Below are 14,237 nucleotides of genomic sequence, written 5' to 3'. Positions count from 1 at the left end.
CAATGACCAAATCTGGAACAATCTGAGCAACAAAATAAAGCACTATTGTAATAGAACCCAAAGTGCACAATAAATATCCATGAGTTCATACTGATAAAAATAACGAGTGATTAAATGACTGGGGGAAATAGAAAAATCTCCCATATAAGAGAATTCTAAATAATGTATGAAGATACTCTGCCTTCAAGGTGGTAGAACATAACTTGCCACTCCATAAGCATAAGCTGTAGATAGTAATTTTCTTCCAAAAAATACTATATGGGAAGTGGGGCAGGGTTTCAGGGGGGTGTTTAGTAACTTTGCGGACAAATACTGCTGCAATCAGGTGATCGTGGTTAACGTCGTAAGTGAGGAAGTCATATTAATTGGACACATTCTTGATATGTGATAAAGATGTTATATCATGTTTGTGATATAAACCCTTATCCCCAATCAAATCCTGACAAAAAAATAAAGGAAAAATCCCAACTCAGGGTCATTCTAAAAAAATACTTGACCAGCACTCCTAACTGTCAAGTCATCAAAAATAAGAAAGGCTTGAGAAACTTTCTGAGGAGCCTAGGGCAACCTATGATGAATAAATGTAATGTGCTAAATGGGGTGGGATCCCAGATGGTATCCTAAACTAGATAGATGTAGAAACTAAGCAAATCTGAATGAAGTATGAACTTTAATTAATACTAATGTGTTGTTAATGGTTCATCAGTTGTGCAAATGTTCCATTCTAATATAAGATTTTTAATAGCAGAAACTGCATAGTGATAGACGAGAAGTATCTGTACTATCGTCAGTTTTTCTGTAAATCTAAATCTAAATTAAAATTAAAAATTTTTAGAAAGTTGAAGATATGACACTCAGTCCTAATTATTAGGTCTCCTAAACAAGGGCATTCTTTTATAGCCACAAGACTAATATCACCTAAAAAATAACATTATTGAGATGGTTCATATTCAAATTGCTCAAATTGCCCTAATAATTCATCATGTAGCTGCACTGTCATTCTTAATGCAGAAGCCAATCAGAGATGACATGTTGCATTAAATTGTCATTTCTCTTTAGTCTCTTTAACATACAACATTCCCCTGATGAGGAAGAATTTTAAGGCCCCTTTCCTTAGAAATGGATAGATAGCTGCCCTTTGTTTAATCACTTGTTTATCTTATTTTTTTTGTTTAGAGACTTTATTTATTTGAGAGACAATGAGAGAGAGAGAGCACGAGAAGGGGGAGGGTCAGAGGGAGAAGCAGACACCCTGCTGAACAAGGAGCCCAATGCAGGACTCGATTCAGGACTCCAGGATCATGACCTGGGCCGAAGGCAGTCACTAAACCAACTGAGCCACCCAGGCTCCCTGTTTAATCACTTGTACATGTTTTTTAAGGAGCAAAACACAGCAAAGTCACAGTTGGTGGAGACTACACCATTTCTCACAACTGGGAGTATGTTCATCCAAAACTGCTTTTCGTGAAATAATGTTTGATGTTTCAAAAGAGGCCGAGGGCTTCATAGTACCAACCAACCAGCATGCTGGTTTTGTGCTGTAATCACTAATGTCAGGATTAAATTAGGTGGTGGTGTAGTTCTTGTGGCACATGTTTGCTTTCTTTTTCTGTTGGTGAGCTGCCCAAGACAGTATAAAGTTCCCCCTGTAATTTTCTTTTACAAAAAAAAAGGGCTTAGACATTCTCTAATCAGTTGACCACCCAAGAGAGGAGGACATAAAGAATAGTTTAGGTTAGGGACGCCTGGGTGGCTCAGTTGGTTGGACGACTGCTTTCGGCTCAGGTCATGATCCTGGAGTCCTGGGATCGAGTCCCGCATCGGGCTCCCAGCTTCACAGGGAATCTGCTTCTCCCTCTGACCTTCTCCTCGCTCATGCTCTCTCTCACCTCCTCTCTCTCAAATAAATAAATAAAATCTTTAAAAAAAAAAAAAAAAAAAAGAATAGTTTAGGTTACAAAAATAATCAGAACATTAAAATTTCTGTTATTTGTTTGCTGTACAAAATAAGGAGTCAAACCTTTCAACCTCATTAATGAGAGGTCGTACCATGAAGGGTGCCAGTGGAACGAGGGAGATTGTTCTAGCTCCAAGGTGAGGCATGAAGGGGAAATTTAAAAATCTCTGAGTCAGAGATACTGGAGGTCCTAGAAAGATTTGAATGAATGAAATGAAGTGGTTTAAGAAATATAAAAGTGGAATGTTTCCAAATCACTGCAAGTTTCGTTTTGATTAGAAAGCGATGGAGAGTTCTCAGATGTGTCCTTAGTGCTAGAAGACGCAGTGTGTAGTATATCGTATACCATCAGTGATAACCTGGTCTTGTGCACTAGAGAGGAATTAAGATTTTTTTGTTATAGCTTTGATTTTTTAATACCCTCCCCCCCCATTATGGTTTGATGGCTAAAAATGTGTCATAACTTTTGCTTCAAATGTAGGCTATTTTTAACACTGGGGAAACAGGGATGATTTTTAAAACTAAGAGTCAGTAAGACTCCATTTTTGCAAAATTATCGCAAAACCAAAAACATACTATGAATTTTAGCAAGACAGGTTATACTGCTACACAATAGAATTTCATGGATGCTTTATGAGGGTTTGAGTGCTAATATGCACATAACCTTCTGCCTTCATATGAGCCTGTGGCTAAGAAATTTTTTTTTAATTTATTATTTTTGGAATTAAGATTATTTTAAAGCAGAATTCTAAATTCCCGTTAGAGTGGGTGGGGCCTGGCAAGGTTGACACGTGCATCTGTGAGGTGACTGGAGTTGACTGCTGTGCAACCCAAGCCACACGGAAGTGTCCATTGGGAGGACTTGGCAGCACTTCTAGGGCTGAGTTCAATTCAGGGAAGTTCACTTCATACTCAATGTGGTACCCAGTGACCGCCAGAGAACAGGTCGAATCCAGATTTATGGCTTTCCTTTACTCATTTATTTGTGTTGAGGCATGTACTTTAAAACAGAAAACTTTCCCAGCATTTTCAGTAGTAGTGGTTTGTGTGTTCTTTTTCTTCACAAGAAGCTTTTTTTAGACCTTAGATTACAACCAAACTCTTGTATCTTTAATGTTCATGGAGCTAATGCTAAGTTTGGGTTTCAATATATCCTGTGCTGAAGGGGCTAAATGAAGAAAGCAGTTCCTCTGAGTTCAGAATTAACTCAGGAGTCTTGGGTTGGTCAGATGGTGGAGTAATTCTTAACCCCATCTGGTATAGGCTCCTAACCAGTTTTCATAGGAATTGGAGAGTGTGTAAATGCTGACGAAAGATGGTGGTATTCCTCTGTGTAGACTTTGTACACAATCAAAAAATGGGTCTCAGACATCTTTTTTTTTTTTAAGATTTTATTTATTTATTTGATAGAGAGAGAAAGATCACAAGCAGGCAGGCAGAGAGAGAGGAGGAAGCAGGCTCCCTGCTGAGCAGAGAGCTGGATGTGGGGCTCGATCCCAGGACCCTGAAATCATGACTTGAACTGAAGGCAGAGGCTTAGCCCTCTGAGTCACCCAGGTGCCCCTCAGACATCTTTTTACATACGACAATAGTGTATTGGCGGGCCACAATTACTTAAGTAACCTCTGAATATTGACTTCAACTAACACTGGGCATCCACCTACAGTGGGTTATGCGTTACATGAAGTACAAAGTGTTTTTGCTCTAGCAAGAAGAGCACAACTCTTAAAATTAGAAGTTGTGTTTATTATATTTTGGCTTTGACGCTTGCTGGATGCTGAATTCAGAAGTTCCTCAATGTCCCTGACCCTTATGTTTATCAACTGGGAGTTTATTTGTGGTGACACTCAGAACATTTATACCTGGCAAACTGGGGAATGCTGGAGATTGGTTCATATAATAGATGACAGTCCCCACATTCTGTGGAACTCTGCCCACAAAATGCAAGGTTACTTGAGGGCTTCAAGGGTTTCCAGCCCCTGGTTCTGTAATGTACTCTGAGGAGTTCAGCATACTTTTTAAACATTTTTCTTTGGTTTGGGTCTAGCACCTAGTAGGTCCTAGTGGTGGGAAGGGGTGTGGGTGGCTAGGGAAGAGAGTGTGAGGATGAAGTACCAGCCTGATTTGCTGTGGACCAATTTCTTTCCCCTAGTGTTATCTTTAGCTCTTCTTTTAGAGTAGAAATGAGAAGCTCTGGAGTAAAATTAGAAGTTCAGCTCTGACAACATGAAAATTCCAAGCTTCCTAGTGCTTGATGACTATAATTAAAACATGCATAAGGACTTTCAAAGGAATTTTTACTGTCTTTAGCTCTCCTTGGCAGTTTTAAACTTGTATCATTGGTTACAGAATTCAGGATTTGGGGTTTTCTCATGGGTTTGACTTTTTCTTTCTGTATGTAATTTTCATAATTTTCTTCAAGACTGTCGTTACCTGATGGCCACTTCACTGTTGTTTTACGGAATGGCAATTCTCTACTAGCAGAGATTCTTTGCAACAGATCCTTCTCGAAATTCACAGAGGACAGAAGTTACATATCATTTTGGCAGTGATCGTGCACAAACTTCTGCTCCACAATGGCTGCTTAAACAGTAGCATAATGACTCAAGTAGGAAGAATATACAGGTACAGTGTGTTATTGGGCCTTGCACTAGTTGCAATCATTTGGACTTAAATAGGCATAAATTCATTATTTTCAAAAGATTAAGTTTAAATATTAATTTTATTTTTTATTGGATATTAAATTTTAGTATATTGTAACTCTTCCTCTTTTCCCTTATAATCTGTTTTAGTGTCTGAGTAAGGACAAAGTTTGTCAGAAGTCAAGCTCGCCTGTAGTTATCTTCACATTAGTTTAAAAAATTCTGTTACACCAAAACCAGCTTATGATACTGATAGCGCATTGCTTAATCATAATCAGTTTTAATCCAAAACCAAACTAAGAATATTGTCACACCTTAGGTTTGCTGAAGATGCAGAACTCAGAAATTCAAGTTCTTGGACCCCACTTCCAGAGATTCTCATTCCCAATTGGTTCTTACACATGGATTCATTTGGAAGCTAAACCATTTGTAGAGGATGCTTTTCAAGTAATTCAGAAGGTGGGCAGTGTGCCTGGGTGGCTCAGTCGGTTAAGCATCCAACTCTCGGTTTTTGGCTTAGTCATGATCTTGGTGTCCTGGGATCAAGCACCCATGGGACTCCGGGCTGAGTGTGGAGCCTGCTTAAAGTTCCTCTCCTTCCTCTCTCTCTGTACAACCCTGCCCCCCGCCCAACCACGTGCATTCTCTCTCAATCTCAATCTCTTACTCTCTCCGAGAAAACCAAGTAGTTTTAACTTGAGGATTCCTCAGAGGATTCTAGGATCAATGAAATTGAGTTCTCTAAGGACAACTTAATTATATTTGCCTTTTCTTTCTGTTTAAAGATTTTATTTATTTATTTGACAGAGAGACACAGCAAGCAAGAGAAGGAATACAAGCAGGGGGAGTGGGAGAGGAAGAAGCAGGCTTTCCACTGTGGGCCTTGATCCCGAAACCCTGGGATCATGACCCAAGCCGAAGGCAGCTGCCTAACAACTGGGCCACCCAGGGGCCCCTTATATTTGCCTTTTATTCACATCTGTTTTATTTGAATTTCCTAAGGCGAATTTTCTCTGGAAGAAAAATACTGCTTTGGAAAAAGTCAGGAAGCTATTGTTATAGATAGTTTCTAGGATACCTTATCATTTAAGAGTCTGACCCTATTTTGAAAATTCACAAGAGTCTTTGTTAATATTAGAGACCTAATATTCAAACAGAATTAAAGTGAACTGTGATAAAGGGCAGAAAATCCTTGCCCTTTTTCTCTGTCTCACATGAAGCCCTTTATAAACTTGGTTGTCATAATAACCTGCCTTTTTTTATTCCAGCAAATTCTGTGAATTCCCCGTACACAGTGTTTCATGGTTTTTCTGACAGATACTGTGTACTAGTGTGCTGCTAATGCTTAACTACTGGAGGAAAGAGGACGAATTCTTATCATTTGCAAATTTCCCGGATATAAATTTTGCCTACAATAATGGCCTATTTCAAGCTACCAATATGAGGTCTTGGAATGTGGAGCTGGGAAGAGGACCTGCCATAGGGAACATTTCCATCATACACACAGAGTAGATGAAGTTAACTTCCAAGACCACTTAAAATGTAGTAAGATAACTAGAAAATGAGTTTGAATATTAATGGTCAGCTTTTAATGTTTTATATATTTAAATTATTTTACCATAGAACACTCAAGATTTTATTTCCATGCCTATCTTTGGGGAACTAGAGTGTGTCAAAATGGAAAAGACTTAACTTTGCATTTGCATTCGTATGTTCTTTAAGTTAGTTACCTATGTTAAATTTATGAGCAACAAAAGACTGTTAAGCTAAACATTGCATTGTACAGAGTTCCAAAGAAGACCTCATACATGAAAATTCACACATAGGGATACTAATAGACAATGCCCTGAACACTATTCCTCTAGTATTTAGAGCCGTGGGTTTCATACGGCTGTTTCCTATACATCAAGAAAAAAATAAGAATGTGATATTAAAAAGCATCTCAGTTGAAATGACTTTTCCCCTAAAGGATATAGGTATAACAGTCTAAACTGTTATCCTCCTATTGTTCCTCAGAGATAACCAGGTGGTCAAGCTTGATTCAAATTTAGAATGACACCACCTTAAGGAGTAAAGATTTAGAACAAGGATGATAAATGATGGCAAATAAGACCACTCAGCCCCTGTCCTTAGATGGTGTGAGTGGGTTTAAGGGGCTGTGCTAAAGAGGATGCTGAGGCCGGGGTCAGTGGAAGGGAGTACAGCGAATGACTAGCCATCTGTTTGGAGGAATGGAGAACAGCAGAGAAACTTCTGCAGCTTTGCCACCCTTAGACCAGGCTATCTTGTGTAAATTTCACTGGTCTCGGACAGTCTCTAGTGTAAAGTAGATTACAGACAAGTGGGGCTGATAGTCCTTTTTTTTTTAAGATTGTATTTTTTTTAAGATTTTATTTATTCATTTATTTGCCAGAGAGAGAGAGAGTACACACAAGCAGGAGAGTGGCAGGCAGAGGCAAAAAACCGGCAAGAAACCGGCTCCCCACCGAGCAAGGAGCCCAATGTAGAACTCGATCCCAAGACCCTGGGATCATGACCTGAGCCAAAGGCAGTGGCTTAACCCACTGAGCCACCCAGGCTTCCCTAAGATTGTATTTTTAAGTAATCTCTTCATCCAGCGTGGAGCTTGAACTTAGAACTCTGAGATCAGGAGTGCCACGCTGTACCGACTGAGCCAGCCCTGCACCCCCATGGTCTTTGAGAAGGGCCTGGAGTGTTGTATTTTATATTGCTCTTTGAGAGTGTATTCAGTATCTATGTTAATTATGACTGACTCATCCTAACAGTCTGGTCCATCGGTCTTTTGTCATTCTGATTTTTGATTCTGTAGTTTATTTTGTTATTTAATATTTGGTAACCCATTTTAGTTCATCTCTAGTCTCATTGTTTTTAGTTTTCAGTCCTTTAGTCTACTAGAACACTATCATTACTAATTTTTGTTTGTATGGGAGTATGATTCTAAAAGCGCTGGAATAAGGAAAATTTGCCAAGTAGTTCTATAGGTGCATTGTCTTATTATGTATTGGTATCATATTACTATCATATAGTTTAGATTATTGGCAACAAGCTATTTGTTGCATTTACTTTTAGCAAAGTGCAATTTAAATTCTCTTATATTATTTTTTTCTTTTTTTTTTTTTTAAAGATTTTATTTATTTATTTGACAGACAGAGATCACAAGTAGGCAGAGAGGCAGGCAGAAAGAGAGAGAGGAGGAAGCAGGATCCCCATGGAAGAGAACCTGATGTGGGGCTCGATCCCAGAACCCTGGGATCATGACCTGAGCCGAAGGCAAAGGCTTTAACCCACTGAGCCACCCAGGTGCCCCCTCTTATATTATTAAAGAGGGAATTTATTATCTAAAGACAGTCTTAAGGGAAATTAAAGTAGTTCAGAAATGTTAATATCATCAGCTATAATGTTTTGGGTTTTGTTTTTTTGTTGTTGTTTTTAAGATTTTATTTATTTATTTGAGACAGAGATTACAAGTAGGCAGAGAGGCAGTCAGAAAGAGGAAGTAGGCTCCCTGCTGAGCAGAGAGCTCGATGTGGGGCTTGATCCCAGGACCCTGGAATCACGACCTGAGCCAAAGGCAGAGGCTTTAACCACTGAGCCACCCAGGCGCCCCTGGGTTTTGTTTTGTTTTTTTTTTTTAAGGAGAGAATATGATTGTTTTAATCTATATCTCAGAATCAGTTCCTCTGTCAAAGAAAAAAAAAAATGCCCACTATCTGATTTTTCTAATCCTATTAAAAATAGACCCTAAATGAGTATTTCCCTATAAGAATATGAATTGATGCTACTCTTTTAAAGAACAGTTGGTAATATATTTTAAAAACCCTTGAAATTTCAAACCCTTTGAACTAGTTATTCCATGTGTAGGATATCATTAGGAAATGAAAACTGATTTTTAAATGTGGATTTTGGAATGAGAGTGCATGCTTTGAATCCAGACAATAAGCTTGCAAGGTGTGTGGCAGTAGTTTAACTTCTATCAGCCTCTGTCTTCACTTCTGTAAAGTAGGTATGAAAGTCATACCTATCTCTGGATATTATTGTGAGAATTAACTGCAGCAATATTTGGAAAGTACTTGATATCCTACATCATATAAATGTCAAAATTGCTCTCATTAGTACCCATAGAAAGATTGTTCACCATAGCATTCACTATAATAGTAAACACAGGAAAGGATTTGAATGACTTTCACCCATATGAGGGAATATAATACCCTGTAGTTTTTTTTTTTTTTAAGATTTTATTTATTTGTCAGAGAAGAGAAAGAGAGAGCACACAAGCAGGCAGAGAGGTAGACAGAGGCAGAGAGAGAAGCAGGTTCCCTGCCAAGCAAGGAGCCTGATGCGGGGCTCAATCCCAGGACTCTGGGATCATAACCTGAGCTTCATGAAGGCAGTGGCTTAACCCACTGAGCCACCCAGGCGTCCCCCCTGTAGTTTTTAAATGACGTTCTTTAAGGATATGTAAAGATTCCGGAGTCCCGGGATCCAGTCCTGCATTGGGCTCCCAGCTCCACAAGGAGTCTGCTTCTCCTCTGACCTCTCCTCATGCTCTCTCTCGCTGTCTCTCTCTCAAATAAATAAATAAAATATATTTTTTAAAAAGTCTATATGCTCTAAGATGTCAGTTAATTATGTTTTAATTATATTTTAATTATTTTCAAAATAATATTCCTAAATACTGTCTTTAAATATGTTAATTATGTTTTAAAATAGTATTTTTTAAAGATATTGTAGAAAAAACTGGAAAAGATCATACCAAAATGTTAAGGATCAATATTAATAATTCTTAAAACTGGGTGATAGGTAGAGGGGGATTATATTAATACTCTTGTTTCTATACTATAGACTTTCATATTTCATAATCATTTTTTAAAAGAATGATAATAAAGTTTAAATCCTTAGAATTAGTGTTTTGTAACTTCTTTAGAGGTCAGTTAACCCTCAGTGAATTTTGTTACTGAATTGAATTTTTATTGGTGCATTAAGGTTTTTAAATCATTCAGGAGAATGGCAGTTCAGATTTGAGAACATTTGATAAAAACTGTAATATATGTAAATGTGTGGAATAGCATTCGACAAAAAAGATGGTTCATTCAGTAATGGAATTACTAGTGATTTTTGTCTTTTTTTTTTAATGTTGTCTAAAACTTCTAGCATAAGCTGTGTTGAGAATCTTAAGGAAAAGCTTTAATCAATTTTTAATGGAATACTGGTAATTTTTATGCATTAACGACTTTATTACTTCTAGGACTAAGAGCACTCTTACTAGTTGCTTCTGAGACTCATCTTTGAACAATACTGTCTTCTCTAAGACAGTTTTGGTGAAGGATGGATTTATGTCTGAACATCTGTCTAGGAAATAGCCATTAAGTATTTTTCATATGTGAAATACAAAACAAGGGCCATCTCTACTATACATTTGCATAAAATTTCTTTTTTAAAGTAGTACAAATTTTTCAGTAGAGCCAGTGTAAATATAGAAAACTTTACCTTAGTGGGAGGGAAAGGTATTGGGAGTATTTTGGCAAAGTTTTCCTTCTTTAGGCAGAAAAAAGATTAAGAGGAAATGAGTAACTATTTTTTCCTGCCTCTATAACTGAAACAGTATCCAAATTTATAGGTGAATTTCATTTGTAGCAAACACTTTCTTTATAAACCATGAGTTTATCTTGTAGGTGGCCTTTTAAAATAAACTACTTGATTTTATACCCTGTGCTCATGGTTTGGCTTTATGCCCGACCTCCCAGGTTGCAAACATCCAGAGTAGGACCCAGTATTAAAGAAAATAAACCAGAAAAAAAACAACACCTAGAAAATATTACAGATGTTAGTAATAAATTACTCAGTAATATTCACATTAGAGCAGCAATAAATTATAATAGTGGTGGTCCTTAAAAATTCTCTTGCTGTTTACTAAGACATTTAATTTTTCCCATGTTCCAAATGAAATGTATTATTGTTTTCTACTCTTATAAGAGTTAGGTATTAGGGGATGTTGTGTTTATTCATTTAACTGGTTCTATTCAATACAGAGGTTAAAAAATAAACCACCTATAAGCATAGTAACAACTAGTACCAAATCCTTACAATATGTGAGAAAATTATGTTTTGGAAGTCAGTTACATTGAAAAATACATATATAACCTAGAATATACTAAAGGTGAAATAATTAATCCTGACAAATTCTAAAATTCAAAAACAATTTAGAAGTCTATGGAGGAGTGGTAAATCTTGAAGAAAAAAGGCATTAACTGAGCAGGGGGCTGGAAAAGAGGCATATTGAGGAAACCATGTTGGAACAGATGGCTTATATAAGGAAGAGGTTTTCAAATTATGTTCTGATGAGCAACCACAGGGGCTGGTCAACAAGGTGGTAAGGAGGGCAACTATTAAAGTCTTTAAGCAAAGGCAGTGCAGCAGGTGTATTAGGAAGATTGATTTGACATTGGAGCCAGAGGCATGTGTTGGGAAATTATACTGTTAAGTCAGAGGAGATGGCATGAGCCTAAACGTATCATTGGCCATGGGTTTGAAAATAAAATAGGAAGATGGATTCTTGGACTCTCACTAGGGAAAAGCCAAAAGGACTGGGTTAGATATTACAGCAAAGGAAGGAGGAGTCAAGAGTGACAGTGATGAAGAGTCTCACATTGAATTTAAGTGCAGTTGTGCTGGGTTGGAAGGCTTATGGAAGATAATTCATTGATTGTATCCAAATTCTAAAGGGAAATACAAAGTAGAATGAAGTTAACTTGAGTATGTAAATAGAACTACGATAAACACAACTTCAGAATCTGTACATTGTATCAGCCATGGGGATGAATACAACAGACTTCGAAGTTGTGTTTTGATTGGCCCCTCAGTTCTTAAGGTTTGTTGCTTTCTCGGAACTCACTGTTCTGGATAGCCCCTGTGCCACATCGTAAATCCCTAGGTTCTGTGGCTAAAAAAAATGCGGCATCCAGTGTCTGTGGATTGGCTTCTGCTGAAGTAGCTTCACGGGGTGGTGTTAGGTAAGGCAGAGATTGTTAATGATGTGGCTTCCAGTTGGTGAAGATAAAATCGCCAGCAGAAGATTTGGCATCCTTTGAGCTGGTGACATCAGCCTCAAACCCAGGGCTCATGTTTATGAGGAATAGCAAAGTCACTAGGGATTTACTATCCTTCCCCCACCAAAAAATAAACTATAAATGAACTAAAAATATAGGAATGTAGATACTCATTTTCAGGGTAAGACAAGCTTATTTACTATAAATGCAAACACCTATTTAATGTAAAACTTTGTAAATATGGGTGTTATGGGCTGAATTGTGTCTCCCAAATTCATATGAAGGCCTAATCCCTAGTATCTCAGAATGTGACTGTATTTGGAGATAAAAGATTAAAGAAAGTGATTAAGTTAAAATGAGGTCTTTGAGATGTCTTAATCCAATGGGACTAGGGTTCTTAGAAGAAAGAGGTTACACAGACTAAGAGATGACCATCTGAGGACACAGTGAGAAAGTGACCATTACAAATCCAAGGAGAAAGGCCTCAAAAGAAACCAAACCCACCAACACCTTGCTTTTGGCCTTCTAGCCTGCAGAACTATGAGAAAATAAGTATCTATTGCTTAAGCCATCCTATCTGTGGTTTTTTGTTTTGTTTTGTTTTTAAGGTTTTATTTATTTACTTTACAGAGAGAGAGCACAAGCAGGGGGAGCAACAGATGGAGAAAGGGAGAAGCAAGCTCTCTGCTGAGAAGGGAGCCTGATATGGGGCCTGATCCCAGGACCCTGGGCCACCCAGGCACTACTCTGTGGTACCTATTTAATGACAGCCCAACAAACATGTTCAGCACAGATTTTTAGCAATATGTAAATAATACCAAAACAGTATCAAACAACAATACTAAAACACTCTCAGAAGATAACAAGAACCTAGACAGATATTACTCAATATGCAAAGAGACAAAGAAGGACCTAGAATCTACAACACTCCAGTAACAGTGAGGAATGTAGCACCCAGAACTTTGTCTTAAATACCACCCTCCAGTGAAAGGCACCAAGACTCCTTGGAGAAATGACTGATTATAGGAATGAGGCAGGATATACATTGGATGAGTCTGGGGCATCATACAGTGCCAGAAAGTAGCATATTGTTCAGAAAAACAAACAAACATATAAACCTCACAATTATAGGTCTGTCTGAGGGACGCAGGAGCAAATTGAAAGATCTTGGTGCTCAAAGCCTTGAGCAGCAGAATGAAGTACTAGTGTGTTAAAACCCGAAGTGTAAAATAAACTAGGGAGTCCATATTGATATAGATAAATCACTGAATAAATAAATTGAGAAGAGGTAATTCTCCCATGCTGAAAAATTCAGATAATTCGTGTAGCTATTCCATTCAAGAAGATTGAACATCATTTCCTGAACTATGGCCTGTGCATAGCAGCTTCCCAAGAACCACAGCATGGTTGGGGGTGGGGTAGGGAGTAACCTTACAGTGAAGTCTGATAAACCCTACCTCAGCCTGCTGGTCAAGGTTAACAGCAGTAATAAATCATGCTGATACATGTCCTTGATACAATAGGAAATGGTTTTCCTCCCAAAAACTGATACCTCAATTTAATCATGAGAAAACATGAGACAAATTCCAGTAAAAGGATCTCCTCCAATATCCACCAGTACTCAAAACTGTCAAACTATTTCCCAAGGAAAGTCTGAGAATTTTTTTCTTTTCTTTTTCTTTTTAACCGGAGAACTTAAGGAGACAGGATAGGTAAATAGAATATGCCATCCTGGATGGGATCTGGGGTCAGAAAAAGGATGGTAGGTAAAAACTAAAGAAATCTGAATAGAATATGGACTTCAGTAGTTAATAACATAGCAATATTGGTTTGTGAATTGTGACAAATGTACCATACTAATGCAAGATATAGGTAAGAGGGGAAACATGTAGGGCTTATGGTAACTATAGTGTATTCCCAACTTCTCTGTAAAATTAAAACTATTCCAGAATATTTTAAATAGTTCTGAAGAGTATAGAACAGGATATCATATACCATGTGCATCAAAAAGCCAGTAAACACTTCAGAAAGTCATGTCTACTGGTTTTCAGGAATGTATATTAAAACATCTGTGAGATTATTTTTCTCCTACTTAGCTGGCACATTTTCTCATTTTTTTAAATAATGATGCCAATGATCAGCAATGTATAGGAGTGTAAAAGTGGAACTGCTTCTCTGGAGGGCATTTTGATGTGAGGTAAAAATGTACGTGCTCTTTGAAGCAGCAACATCCTAACGAGGAAATGAGTATAATGGACAGAGAACTGTTTTTATGTTATGTGCAATCGCAAAAACCTGGAATCAACCAAAAGCCTCTTTTATGGGATTATTTAAATAAAACTAAGAGAATCTCAATGAGGAATGTAATGAAGGTATTAAGAATACATACGTAGAATATTTGAGGGCAAAAAACTCCATGATGTAGTACCTGAAAATGCCAATTGTAAGCCTTGTGTATGTGTTGTTCCATTTTTGGGTCTGTCCTTTCATTGTATGTGTGATTGTACATATCTGTTGGATCTGCGATTTGGCAAAGTAATCTTAACAGATGGAGTTAAATTAAATCCTGTT

At 37.6% G+C, this 14,237-nt stretch overlaps 1 protein-coding gene across 3 annotated transcripts in view; it reads left to right on the top strand.

Moving 5' to 3' along the window:
* REEP3 (receptor accessory protein 3) overlaps positions 1-14,237 on the top strand; it is a 96,379-nt gene that overhangs the window by 32,125 nt on the left and 50,017 nt on the right. The window contains exon 1 of one of the 3 annotated variants that reach the window (XM_013063060.1): positions 6,476-6,479. The exons of the other annotated variants lie outside the window; for them this stretch is intronic. The gene's annotated coding sequence lies outside the window, so the exon portion shown is untranslated. Of the gene's footprint in view, positions 1-6,475; positions 6,480-14,237 lie in introns of those variants that run through there. 3 annotated transcript variants of the gene reach the window in all.

Source organism: Mustela putorius, unplaced genomic scaffold (genome assembly GCF_011764305.1).
Source record: "Mustela putorius furo isolate JIRA1106 unplaced genomic scaffold, ASM1176430v1.1 tig00003949_pilon_pilon_pilon, whole genome shotgun sequence".
NCBI lineage: Eukaryota > Metazoa > Chordata > Mammalia > Carnivora > Mustelidae > Mustela > Mustela putorius.
The sequence above is the reverse complement of the archived record's forward strand: the minus strand, read 5'-3'. Positions and strand labels throughout refer to the sequence as shown.